Consider the following 14,955-nt stretch of genomic DNA (forward strand, 5'->3'; position numbering starts at 1 on the left):
TGGGTACAGCACATACCACACATCCAAAGTTACACAGAAAACCACTCCCTTTATATACATTTACACATTTCATTGCATTACACATTTTGGGATTGGCTTGGTTACTTTGTAGGAACCAATCCCTGTAAAGCATGCTCTGTCCACGCACCATCCATGTTTGACATACATTTTATCTCATTTTTACATTCCCAACTTACGTTTGTCCATTGTTATCTTGTTATTTGTAAATGGTTCCTTGGGTGTTCCCTCCCCTTGTCATAGCTAGATCAGACTTCCTGTCTCTTAGCCAGGGGCGGCTCCAGACCCCAGCCATGCCGTGGGGGGCAGGCGGCTCCGGTGGACCTCCCGCAGGCATGCCTGCGGAGGGTCCGCTGGTCGAAGCCACGGGACCAGCGGACCCTCTGCAGGCATGCCTGCGGGAGGTTCACCGGAACCGCGGGACCGGCGACCGGCACAGCGCCTCCCACGGCACGCCGCCTTGCTTGGGGCGGCGAAATGTCTAGAGCCGCCCCTGCTCTTAGCTCACTGATCCTACCTATCTGAGTTGCCCAGACATTCTGTTTTCAGCATGCTGATCTACTTACCTTCCTAATCCTGTCTTCCAAGAAATGACACTTCCCTCATGTCAAGCCAGGCTGACAGCACTGACCTAAAATGAGAAGATTCAAGCATCAGGGAAACAGAGAAAGACTACATCAAATGATCTTAGATAGTAAAAATATAAAATAACATAAAGGAGGAAGAGAGAGGGAGCAGTGTAACATGTCATTTGGCATATGAATACTGATTGTCCTTGAGCCAAGAGCACAAGGACTACATGAGACCATAGGAAAAGTCATAGTGGGTCAGAACTTAGTGGGTCTTCTGACAATAGCCAGTGACAGGTGCTTCAGAGAGATGAACAGAAGAGGGCAATTTATTGAGTGATCCATCCCCTGTTGTCTAGTCCTCGTTCTGACAGACAGAGGTTTAGGGACACTGAGATCCTGGAGGTGCATCCCTGACTATCTTGGTTAACAGCGACTGATGGACCTATCTTCCATGAACTTATCTAATTCTGTTTTGAACCTAGTTATAATTTTGGCTTTCACAACATCCTCAGGCAATGAGTTCCACACATTGACTGTGCACTGTGTGAAGAACTACTTCTTTGTTTGTTTTAAAGCTGCTGCCTATTAATTTAATTGAGTGGCCCCTCATTCATGTGTTATTTGAAGGGGTAAATAACACTTCCTTATTTACTTTCTCCACACCATTCATGATTTCATAGACCACTATCATATTCCCTCTTAGTCATCTCTTTTCTAAGCTGAGCAGTTCCAGTCTTTTTAATCTCTTCTCATATGGATGCTGTCCATACCCTTAATCATTATTGTTGCCCTTCTCTGATTGCCAGCAAAGTTTTTTTTTCTTTAGCTTCAGAGAAGATTCATGTACACATGCAACTTTTCTTGGGCAAGATGAACAGAAAATGGACAGTATTCTGCTAACAAGTACTATTTTAGACCAAAAGAAAAGAAAAAAAAAAGAAAATTAGTTTGTAGGACATAAATTTGAAGGGTTTTGAAAACCACTCTGCTATCAAACAATCTATTGCAAACCTATTTTGAGATATTGGGTCAGATCCTCAGCTGACGTCAATCAGTATAGTTCTATTGAAATCAGTGGAGCTATGTCAATTTACACTAATCCAGGGGCTAGGCAATGGTCCATGTTAAAAATTGCAATGGGCTTCTCATTAAAGAAAACAATTCACTAAAATACATGTGAGAAATCTGAATGGTATAGTATGAAAGTTGTGGGCCTCTCAGAGGGACTTTAAGGAAAGGACCTAGTTGATTTTATTGAAAAGGGGATGCACCATGGGTTTCAAATGTGGAAGAGTATATGTGAAAAGGCATTTCTGATCCCTGTCAGAAGACAAAAATTGGAAGAAGACTTGAAATGTACCACTCCGTATAAGGTGTCGGATAGCAGAGGCAGACAGAGAACAATTAAGACTCCACAAGAATCTCTATCACTAGCATACAATGGGAATAGGATTCTCTTTTTCCCCAGATGTCAGCCTCGCCACTCAGGCGAGACGAAGAGAATTTCTTCCACTTAAAAAATCCTTTGTGCAAAGAAGAGCTGAGGCCTCTGTTCTCTCCTCAGCCAAATTGTATGTAGTTTTCATGGGGAAGGCTTAGTTTCTAAGAGGCAGTGGTACCCAAAAAACTTCTGGACACAATGCAAAGGTATAATATGGCCAGAGTATCCTTGGAGTCTGACAAGGAGACCAAAAATTGAACGGAAACAAACATTGTCAAATACAACCGAATTGATGTTTATTCTTGGAAAATGTATCAGTTATTTTTCTCCTATAAATGCTAATAATAGAATTCATTTTTGCTTGATGGTTTATGTTTTTACATTTTTTATTCAATTGTATGGATAAAAATGGCATGTAAATCTGCCAAATCATGTCCTGAGCCAGTCTGAAATTTAACCAAGTATCGGTTTTCTCTTTTGTTGCTGCATTCCTGCACTTTTAAAGTATGCAATGTGAGCTGCTCAGCTAAGAAGGGATGGAAATGCTCCTTAATGACAGCATTCATTTAACCCTTTGCCACTCAGACTAACAACCTATGGATTCAGCAGACGATATTACATTTTGTATGTGTTTACACTAATGACATACATTTATTTGGTCTTTTGTCAGCACCCCTCTGTCTGTCTGATTTTCTCTTTCTCATGTATAACTGATGAAGACTTTTGGGAATCTGCACCTGTAACAAGTTAATTAGCTCTGATGACTTGATTGCTCTGTTTTCACTACAATGTCAAAAATAAAATTCCAAGTTATTCACTGATATTGACATTTCTATTAAAACATTTAAAAATCAATAAAGGTATTAAAATGACTATAAGGCTTCCAGATTGCACCAATTATTTGAATTTTTTTCTTGGGGAATGCAAATTCCTGCCTTTCCAGCATTTAGGATTTGGAATAAAAACTACAGTGAAATTAAGCTATTTCCCCCTTTGCCCCCATGTCATTGTGAATATGCTGCAGTGCCAGTTTCTGCCTGTAATACTCTGTTAGGACTTTGCTGTTGGAATGCATTAGAACTCTCACAATAGGGTTTTGACACTAGAGATTACTTAATGGCTGCAAAGAAGCTATTACGGTCTGTCATTTTAAGAAACCATGTAACTCAACTGCACATTTAGGCCTTTATATCATGGACTAAAATGCATAAGTTTCTAACAGTCTATTCTGTCAACAGTATGTAACGTTATTGGATTACTGATTGCTTGAAACACACCTTACATGGGGCTGCACCTTAAGATCGCTTGGAAATTCCACCTGGTGCAGATTGTGGCTACTCACTTGTTAATGGGTGTTTCTCACCAGGATCACATTACATCTGTGCCCCAGTGTCTGCCCTCTCTTCCAATTCATTTTCAAGTGTGGTATTATATGTTGGTTTAAATTTATACTGCCCTAAATGGATTGGGTCCCTGATACCTCAGAAAACACCTGTTTGACCATGAGGTTGAGCTCAGCTTGAGCTACAGCAGCAGGTCTCCAGCTTAATCAGAAAGGGCTGAACAATGTAACTAGCTTCCCAAATTGGTCCACCAGAGTATAAAATCATGGACCTCAGGTCATGCTGAAAAGCTTGTATTTTCTTCTCTTTTTTTTGGTTGGGGGTGGGGGAGCAAGAGGTCAGGGAGAGTGGGCTGTAGTGATTGATGGGAAAAGTTTAGTTTGTTGGAAATGGGTAGGTTTTGGTCACTGGCCCTAATTTTTATGTATTGTAACTAAATTTTTTTATGCATATGCTTAAGCACCAAATTTGTAACTACATCAACTGAATACATTGAAATAAAGTCGTTATTATTTATTATTTGTATTACCATCACTTCTAGGAGTCCCAGTCATGGACCAGGACCCCCTTGTGCTAGTCACTGTGCAAACACAGAACAAAAAGGCAGTGCCTGCCTCAAAGAGCTTCCAATCTAAGTATGAGAAAAGAGACAAAACTGGTGGATATAGACAGATGGGGGAGTACAAAGAAACAATGAAATAGTACGACAGGCCATGGTCTCAGCAAACTGTCCTAGGCTTTTTTTTTTTTTTTTTTTTTTTGAGGCATCACAGCAAAGGAGAGTTTTACAGGAAGATCTTAAGGAGGAGAATGAGGTAGCATTGCATTAGGCATCTAACTGTTTGACTTGCATATGCAAATGCATTTTGCCACACAGGTTTGATGCATGTAAAGATGCTGGTGCACTTTGCATTTTATTTTATCTGGGTTGCTTCAAGCTGCCCTATTCCTCTCAGTCCCTTTATTTACCTTAATTTATTAAAATTAAAATATAATGTTACAACAGAGAAAAAAATAAGCTGTGAACGAGCTTTTCTTTTTAAAAATCTGCTTGCTGTCTGCCTAACATTCCGCTGGCATGTTAGTGCAAACAGGAAATGAAGGTTTAAACAAAATATGTATTGTCATCATTTTTCTTCAACAGTTATGAATGAATGCTTGATGCTGAAAAATACCATCTGAAAAGGAGAAAAAGAGCTAGAAAAGAGTATCAAGTGTTTTGTATTCCCTCAGTTATCTGCTAATACGTTTGGTACTGCATATTTACTAAAGCTGGAGCTGCAGTACCCAGTGCTTCTCATTTTAAAACAATCAGTTATGGGTGTTAAAGTATGCCTGTGAAAGCAGAAGTGTTCTATGTCAATCAAAGCTAATCACTGGTACAGGCAAAGTGCTTTTGTTGGCCTCCATGCTCTAAGCCGCGCTTCCACATCTGTGTTTGAAGAGATTAGAGAGGTGCTTCATACAAGAACTGTATTAGTTAAAGCTGATAGACAGTATTTGGAATAAATCATAAAAAGTTGAGTGCCAGAAGGAAAGGCATGGCAAGTGAAATCGAAATGGACTAGGGCTAAATCCAGCTCCTTTCCACCCCTTCCTCCTCCAAACATACACATACAAACACTTGCACACTTGTTTTAGGCTTGTTCTTTTGAGAGCAGTACCGGTTATCTTCCTCCAGCCACTTCATAGCTAGCATCCAGCTGCACAGCTAAAGATCCTCGTGCTTGTTTTTAGTGGACATGCATGCTCTTCATTGGCTGAGGAGTTGATAGCATATGTGATGTGTTTATACCAGTCAGGGTTGGCAAAGGGGAAAAAAAGGGGGAATATATTTAAAAAAAAATATCTAGCAAGCTGCTGTATGTCTGACTTCTCTAACTCCTGTCCCTAGCAGCACTCTCGCTTCATGAAGGCCACACACTTTCAAATAAATTATGAGTGACAAGTATTTGAACCAATAAAGAGGGCACCATATTTTATATGCAGTAAATTTAATTCCAGATTGTGTTTCACCTCAGCAGTGTGACATGTTTATTGCCACTGAAAGATGAAAGCACCAGGAGTTAGAGACAAGCGTCAGCAGTTCTAGTGGGCACTAGCGAAATGAAGATTTGACAGACTAGTGGCTGAGCCTTTGAAATGAAATGCCAGATCAAATTTTACCCAAAAGGGGTCAGATGTACTGTCATGGCCCCAAACTCACAATGCCAGCCGAATAAATGACACAGGTTCAACAAGCTGCTGAGGAAGGTGGTGTGTGTGATTCATACTTCAGTGCTAGAAAGATATGCTGATTTTCAAAATACACTGGTAGTACCAGACCTCATTTGAAGATGTTCTATATTGAAGCATTGCCTCTGTTGGCATTAAGTATCTTTTTAAAAACATCCTCTTAAGCAGCTCAAAAAGTAGAATCAAGATGTATTCAATATGCCTCTCTCTGTTTTGTCCCACAAATGCGCTCACAATGCCAAAGTATACAGTAAACATCTACATGCAATAAATGTACTTCTAATAAACATGCATCATTTGGGGATTTTTTTTAATGGGGGAGCAGCCTAGAATTAAGAAACATTTCCTTTGGCAATCAGCAATGAAATAACAATCGGGCTGAATTATGTCAAAGGCAAAAAACAACAGAGAGAAACATCACATGTGCTCATTTAAAGCCAGACTTTGGCCCTCACATGGAGCAGCACTTACTCATGTGAGTCATCCCATTGGGACTTCAATGAGACTATGCATGTGAGTGTTACTTAATGTAGGTAAGGCTGACAGAATTGGATCTGGTATTTGTGTGCACAAATGATGATACTAGGTGTGGAGCTGGCTCATGAATCCATCCACACAGGAATGATATTTAGAGAATCTTCCAGCTTTGATGACATATGTGCTCTGACACAACTGGTGTCACTATGATTACAGGGAATTGACATGAAGATGAATGTCAAGCAATAGTTGATCACTGGGATGCATCAACAAAGTAATTCCTACTAACCATTCTAAGGATTCAAACCAAATGTCAATCACAGTCTAAGAGCACGTATACCAGCAATATGTCCATCAACAATGCTGTCAACAATGAAGACTACGCATTTCAGTGAACTTGTTCTGTGAAAGGAAACAGAAAACGTACCCAAGTTAAAGGAAGAGGGGCAAGTTGGCAGGCTGGCAAGATAAACCTTCTGAACTTCAAATCGACCTGTTATTTGCTGAGGAAAGGATGCCTACCTATTCATCACCCCTTTCCTCTCCCCTGTGTTTGGCCAGCAGGGTACAGAACAAAGGTGTCCTCAACCCCAGAATAAGATATCGTTAAGCATTGTCAGCTGTGGCAGTAGGGCCAACAGTACTGTCTGTAGTACCTTAACTATCAAATTTGGGAGTGGGGAAGGAAGGAAGCAAAGTTTTGCCTCTTGAAGATATCAGGTAGATTTGGAATGGGGAGCAGGCATACTTCTCTGGACCTCTGAAGACTATAAAAGAAGAAAGGGTATAGGGGCAGCTGCCTCCTGAATATCTCAGAATGGTGCTATGCAGCTATCCATGCAGGATATTAGGAGGAGAGGAGAGTTACAAGCCACCAGTCTGCACTCCCCATGAACACAACTACAGGAAAGGTTTTTATAAACCCATCTCAATGGAAATGACTTGAGCTTATGGGAATAACACAGTGGACTGGATTCTGTAAGAACCTAACCTATGTACAAGGCATAAGGTTAAGCACCAATTTTGTAAGGCTAAGGGCACATAGTCTTTGTCACTGAGTGGTGGTTAGTCTCATTCTCCTGCACGTCCATTTCCCTAACTACCAAATGCAGTGGGCATAAAAGAGATGGGGAATAACAATGAGTAAATGAGCTCCTCATCATATTTATGAGGTACCCAGCTATACACTTCCCACTTGGGCCCTGTTCCAGTTACACCTAACTTGTTGGTTCCTCAGCCTTGTTCTCATTAATGTAAGATCAAGCTCCCTTGTGCTTCTGGTGCTGCTAATCACTTTTTATCTTGTATTGGCTACATGTAAATCTTTACACCTGCATTGTGCAGAATCAAACTCAATGGTGTTCAAGATTATCATCAAAGCTTAGATTGGAGCCCTTGAACTGTAAGTATAACACTGAAGGCATGATTAAAATAGGAATATAATAGATTGTGTAATGAGGTAATGTTATATTCTAAAGAATTTCATAGCACAAACCTTCCACTTACTACAAGTGATTTCTTGTGTTTGCTGAAGACAAATTGAACCTTACCTCCTATACATCTGACCAGTCCTTTCAAATATTTCTAATGCTTGATTTGCAAAGAGTTATCATTGGGAATAAACAATGAAGATTTTATTACTTTGGAGTTGGTTAGGCTGTGTTTTATTTTAATTCAGCTGTAATAAAGTTAATGAACTACAATAATTGCCACAATAACATCCATGCAAGTACACTGTACACCGAGTACAAACACTACCAATCTTTTGGCAGCTCTAACAATGCGCCAACATACTTTCACAAAACGTTTTCAGCACCCTTCTTTCAAGAAAATCATACAAAACTCAACTTTATGTATTTTGTTAGGAATTTACAAAATGACGCTGCAGATCTCCTTCCTGTTATGCAAACTTTAAACTTTGCAGACACAAGCCTAAACAGAACAACTGACAAACCCAGGGAAAGGTCATTTCTGATGCATGTTCCATGAGTCCATTCTTTTTACTTACAGCTGTAGGAAATGGAGTGTGAATTAAGAATGAGGCAAACAAGGTTTGACCTTTTTTAAAAAAAAGTTCTGTTTTGTTGAATCTCTACCTAATTTAAATGGATGTTTTATAGATTCTACTATCTTATAATTGTAATGTAGGGAACAATCCTACATTTGCATGGAAATCTAATGTCTTCCCATCTCCTACTTCTATGATTCAATTTTTTCCTGTATAAAGATACCCAATAAGTGAAACTTTGTTTCTGCAGTACGTCCACACTGGAATAAAAGACCCACCGCATGGCTGTGGCAGGCCTGGGTCAGCTGACTCAGGCTCACGGGGCTCGGGCTGCAGGGCTAAAAATGGCTGTGGAGACATTTGGACTAGGGCTGGAACCTGGGGTCAGTAGGACCGGGTCAGCTTCAGATGTTTAATTGCTGTGTAGACGTACCCATAGTTACCCAAATCTCTTAAATTCAAAATATGAAACAAGAAGCCCAGTATTGATCTGGTTGACTGATTCCACTTCAAAGCTGCTTATGCAAATTTTTATTATTTTTACTTCACCATAAACCACCCCCCCAGTTCTTCCAGTTCCAAACGTATAGCATCACTACCCTTTGCTGAGGATAAAATCTAAAGGCCCAATCCTGCAGAAAGACGCAAGCAATACTCCCATTGAATTTAAGGGAGAAGTGCAGGATTGGACTTTAATGAATTTAATACAGTGTTGCAAAGTCTTATAATTTTTTTTTCTGGCATAAAATACTGACATCTCTTTAGATGTGGTTTTTTTCCTATAGGCCCTTTGCAAGTATTCCAATTAGTATAAAAGAAAATACATTTTTTCTGAGGTTTATGGAGGCCTGGAGGAAAAATCTGAAACTGAGCCCCACCCCTTCCAAAAAATTATTCCTGAGAGGAGGCCTATAGGGGCAAGGTGACTTGGAGAGTGAGTCCACCCCACACTTACCCTGAGGCAGCAGCTGCTGTCCTATGAGGCTGGGCCTGGCTCCTTGCTCCAAGCATTGCAAAGTGGTGCACGGGGTCACAGCACCACCCAGGTTTGGTCCAGCCATCCCAGATCCTGCTATTTTTATACAGAAGCCGCCAGGGCAAATTTTAGTTAATAGCTTTGTGACTCTACACCAGGTCACACCACCACTTGGAGTCCTCTCAAATGGAAGGCCCAGGCAACCTGCCCCGTTTAGGACACCCTTCCCCCATGACAACCCTGACCAGAGCTTCCAAAAAACCACCCACCACATTTAAGAAGATTTTAAATAGGTACTCAGCATCTCTGAAAAAAACAGATAAATAATTTAGATGCTTATCAGGCAGCCTGGTAGAAAAATTCTAGCACAATCACATCAACACTTACTCTGCAATTCTCTGGTTTTACTTTAACACACACACATGATTACATACAATGACAGATTAATATTATTATTAATTATTTCCAGTTTGGCAACAGCCAAGGACCTGAAGCCAGAATCTTGGCCCTATTATCTTATTTCTTATTTCTATGATCAGCAGCACCCTTGAAGGATTTTAAAACCTTGAGATAGGTTTTTCAGTGCCAAGGGTGAAATTACTTTCTTTAAATTGCAGAACAGTTAACTATATTATTTCTTGAGGATTATAACCTTATGATTTGGACCTAAGCTCACACAACTAGTGCTCACTCATGAGAAGACCCATTGAAATTCCTGTGTGAAGAGAGGTTTGGAGATTAGGCCAAATCACTTAGGACATGGTATTAAAACAATATTGTTCTTATTCCATAGATTAGCAATTAAATAAGGTGTCTCTTCTTTTCCAAAACAAGTGAAATTAAGAAGGAAGCGTATGATGATAAATTAAAGAGAGAAAAAAATAGACAGAAAAGACAAATCCACTAGAAAGAATTTTTCTGTAATGTTTTACTAAGGAACTCGCATTAGGAAGGAAAAGAATCATTATTGCTAACCTATGTTTGAACTTAAATTACACACCTAAAAATTTAAACTGTACCACACGAGTACTACAGGTAATCTATGCTTTTAATAGTTAGTTACCTGATGCATGACAAGTATCATTCTGAATTTCGTGTGAATTGATTCACAAAAGTCATTCAGTAAATTAATGTGGTTTTGGAAAATTATGATAAAAATAGGCATGCAGCCAAATGTCTAATGGCAAACTGAAGGGTTTTGAGAGGTGTCTGTCTATTTGCAGTTCTGAAGTTGTTTTCCAAACAGAAACACCCTGGAAAAAAATAGCACTACACCACACGAAATATAGAACTATTATGAAATTTCAATAGCTAAATAATTTGGTTTATATGAATACAGCCATCCCATAACTGTGCCATCAGATTTTGTTGTTGTTGTTGCCTGTGAATTATTTTTTTGGGTCCAAATCTGATTCTACTGAAATCAATGACAACATTCCACTTGGCTTCAATAATAGCAAAATTTGGTATATGAGATATAAGATTTGATTAATTCTAGAACACTTATGGGACATTATGAATGTTGCATCTGAAAAGTCTAAAAGAGAACCACATGGAGCTGGGACTAATGAATTGTCAAAGCAGTAGATATTGTCTATAGCATTACCTGTCTCGCAGCTGATATTCCTCTCCATTTATCTTCCAACCTGGATCTGACCAATTGCCAAAAAAAGCAATAATTCCCAATCAGATCCTGCATGTCTCCTATTTAATTCTGAGCTGTAAAAAAAAAAAAAAAGGGGGGGGGGAATTAAAAACTATTATGAGGCCTCTATATAATTAATCTTCAAATAGCTCAAAGCTTAACCATGTAATGTCTTCAGTATATTGCCTATTTTTAACAAGTTGCTGGGGAAAAACCAAAACAAACCAATCACACCATGCCACACATCAACACACTTTATCCAAAGGAAGAAATTACGGTGGTAGCATTAAATATAAATACAACAGTGTGTTGTCATAATGTTGTAAGGTTTCTGTACTATTAAAAGGCTTTGTTCTAAAGCATATCTGTGTACACAATGAGATGATGAACACAGTGCATCACATAGCAAAATTTAATATATGCGGGGTATGATGTTTGCAATGCATGCATTTCAGCAGGTCCCATTAGCGTGCCTTTCCCCTCCAGTGAAAACAGAATGAACCACAACCCCTTCTGGTTTGCATAAAGCAAACAAAATTAGATTTGCTTTGCTGAATTGAATCCCGCTTGGGACTGTGAGCCTCTCTTGGGGACAAATTACTTCAAACAATCCCTTTGTACCATAACAAAATCAAAAAATTCAGGCCAATCAACATGGCTCAAAACCCTTAACATAAAAATTAATAATACAACTTAGTTTATTTTTATTGCTTCTGTGCTACAGAATCTTGTTTTAATGTAATTACACTTATTTGTGGTCCACATGTTAAATAAGCTTGCATATGTTAACTAATGTGACATAAAACAACTTTTCTAATTTCACCATTCCAACCAGTTTTGTTCTCCCTGGAGTAACATCCCTAACATAGGACAAGCTAAAGTTAAATTGTATTACATTAAATTTGTATTAATATTTTTGATCCATATAGATAAAATGCCAGACATTTCTAAGGTTAAAGAAAAAAAAATTAATGACCAAGTTACTTGTGTGTGTGTGTGTTTTAAAAGAAAAATATGATTAGCTTAATATTCCTGGATACTTTCCCAAAACTAGCACGTGCACCAAAAGGACTACTCTCTCTGTAGCTTTTAAGTTTAGCTATAAGAGCCAGTTCAAAGATCAATTGTGTGCAGTATGTAATATTGTCCACTATTCTTTCCATTTCTTAACACAGTAGCAGTGCCGTTGCCAATATAATCCGGGTCACAAGCATATGGAGCTCTTACTTCTGATTTAGCTTGCAAGATGACTTTCAGTTCTACAGCATTTCAAGAAGATTTTATATCATTTGCAGAATTTGGAAATTTACAATTATTCAATTTCAAATATACTATAAATGAAGATAAAGCAAATGTCTTTGTCTTATCTATCACAAACATGTAGCCACAGGGAAGTGTATTTGTCTTTTTTATGTTTATCAGCATTTTATATTATTGCTCTAGACAGTATTCTGTTTTACAATTTGTCCAACTCTGAGCTTGGTGTTTTGCTCTATTATTGTAAATACCATAGAAGCAATGGTAAACAAATGCAGCTCTGAACTTCCAAGTTAACCTATTTCACAATTATGGGAGGAAAAGCAGGAGGTCACTTTTATTACTTTCTAATTAGACTTTACCTTATATGAGGCTATAAGCAATATATCAAGATGTCACTTCTCGCATAATAATATGACATTTCTGTTTCTTCCATCACCACAGAGTTAGCAGAATTTTCTGAAGTATTATCCTCAGAAACACATGCCTACAGTGCACAGTCTCCAGCTCGTGGGAATGGAAAAGACAATACACCTCAAAATTCTATCCTGACTCACAGCCAATGGAACCCAACTAATGTCACTATGGATATGTGGGATGTCCATCAAGCTAAATCTGCCTCTAGGACTTCTATGTCAAATAAAAGATATGCAGGCAGTAGATACACTCCCTGAAACATGTGCATGCACATTGACTTTTTTTCCTCAGAGACAGAAACTAACTTAAGATGGAGTTAAGGCTGAGAGCTCCTATAAGGAATGTAAGGTTAAAATCATTATTTGCGTGTTGGAATTATCCCAAAATCAAGAACTATAAATCCAGGAAATTTAGAATTAAGGTTAAACTATAAAATGTCCAAACACGTTAAGGTATGGAAATGCACAGTTGGAGCACCCTAACAACCATAACTCTGCCCTGTAATGACACCATGGAATAACCATACAAACATTAATGCATTACAATGCTTCAGAGTAGATTACACTCTCAGAGTAGATTACACTGATTTTTAAAGATTTTAGACTTTTTACATTTTTTTTCCTCCCCTTATAATGTCACCACAGAATGGAGTTCAGTTTGTCTGTTTGCTCTAATTCTGCATTTCTATGTGATATTTCCAATGATTTGAAGATACATAGCATCATAAGTTAATATTTTTATTTTAACTTTAAGTGTCAGATGGCCTCTTGCCACCTCCCATTGTTCTCAATGGGACTGACAGCACAGGATACTCTTAATTAATAAAGGGCTTTTTTCAAAATGGCCACCACCCGTCATTGTTCTTAGTAAAATGAAGCCAAGATGCTTCCCCCCACCCCATGCTGTCAGGATGCAGAGAGAAGCATTATGAAGAGCAGGTAAGGTCTTTAGGGAGGAGTCTTTGTGAGCAGGGACTGTCATTTAATACCTATGTATAAACCGCCAAGCACTATGGGGCCCAAACTGGTTAAATAACCAACACCACTGCCACCACACAACAGATGAATGGTGGCAGTGGCCATCTTTGCTAAGAACAGCCTGTGGCTTCATTAGGGTTACCATCTTTGAGGTATAAAACACTGGGATATCCGGGATGTTCCTGAGCCCATCACACTGGACAGCTGGCAGTGTGTACTGAGCACCCTTATAAATTCCCCAGGACAGCTACCTCAAAAAGGGGTGATCCTGGCCAACCTGGGCGGGTGGCAACCCTAGACCTCAGCTCCAATGAGAATAGGAGATGGCAGCCATTATGAAAGAGAGAAGTAGGTTATGGAATTCTCTGAAGAACATCCTTTTTCAACTTCTGCTGAAGAAGGAACTTGCTCTTGGGAAGACTAATGGCAAACAATGACCATTCATCTTTAAAAAAAAATCAATCAAAAGTAACAAACGACTGATGCTCCCCTGCACTCGGAGCACCAGCTGAAGAGGAGGACATGTGACCTCCCCACATGTCTCCGCCCTGCCCTGCCCCCAGCTCGCGACCTCCGTGCTCTCTCCACCCTCTCCCCACCTCACATTACCTCTGTGTGTGTGTGTGTGTCTGTCCTGCCACTGCACTGGCTCCTCCCCTGGCATGTTCGGCTGCTCTTTCTGGCAGCCAGAACCGGGCAGGGAGAGGGACAGAGCCACTCCCGGACGCTGCCTGGTGCAAATTTTGAGTTAGTTTTAGCTATATGGGAAGTTTGATGAGTCTGTGTTATTCCATTACTGAGATCATTTGGGACACAATAAAAAAGGCCTGACATCCAGTGCTAAATCTTTCTAAAACTTATGCTGTTGTGCAAACAGAAATTATGAGCTTGATGCAGAAACTACTGAGTAAAGCTTCATGCCCTGTGATACAAAGGAAGTCAGATGAATGATTTTAATGGTCCCTTCTGGGCTTAAAATCAATGGAATTACTTAAATGACCCTTTTAAATTAATTTTAACTCAAATTAATTTGTGGATTTACTTGTAAATTCTCAGAAAATTAATTCTATACCCAAAAACTAAGTGCTGCAGTTTAGGAGTTGAGACACACTATTCTACATACCTAACATGGAGGTTGAATCCTTGTTTTAAGTGCAAAACTCAACGCACAGTTGGATTTGTGACTGACCCCTTCATAAGCATATTATACACACATACACACACACTTTTCACCTACAGTCTGAATGTATATGTCTCCACAGAAAATTCTGCTTTCAGGGAAGCAATTTTCTTTACTCTTAAATACTATCTATGGATCCAAAATACTGAAGACTAAAATCCAAAAAGTAGAGGCATTTCTAAATCTATTATCCTGTGATTTTGGTAATTATATTATGTTATTGCTGAAAGATACTGTCTAAAGTCCTGCCTTGTGTCATTCCATTGATGATCTGACAGCAAGGAAAAATTTGGTCCACAAATGTGTAAACAAGATGGTAATGAAACAGTCTTCTGTTGAGAGAAGCTTAGAATCCAGGAGAACACATCAGACAGTGATATAACAGTCATCTGGGGAGAGGATTCTAGAA

General features: G+C 39.1%; 1 long non-coding RNA gene across 1 annotated transcript; it reads right to left on the reverse strand.

Annotated features, from left to right (window-relative positions):
* Positions 1 to 584: 584 nt before the first annotated feature.
* LOC120400203 lies at positions 585 to 10,776 on the reverse strand. The gene is made up of 3 exons (XR_005595597.1): positions 10,677 to 10,776; positions 2,681 to 2,768; positions 585 to 649 (listed from the first exon to the last, which is right to left on the reverse strand). It is a non-coding gene; the product is annotated as an uncharacterized LOC120400203 (long non-coding RNA).
* Between the last annotated feature and the right edge of the window lie 4,179 nt (positions 10,777 to 14,955).

This window comes from Mauremys reevesii, linkage group 3 (assembly GCF_016161935.1).
Source record: "Mauremys reevesii isolate NIE-2019 linkage group 3, ASM1616193v1, whole genome shotgun sequence".
NCBI classification, from domain to species: Eukaryota; Metazoa; Chordata; order Testudines; family Geoemydidae; genus Mauremys; species Mauremys reevesii.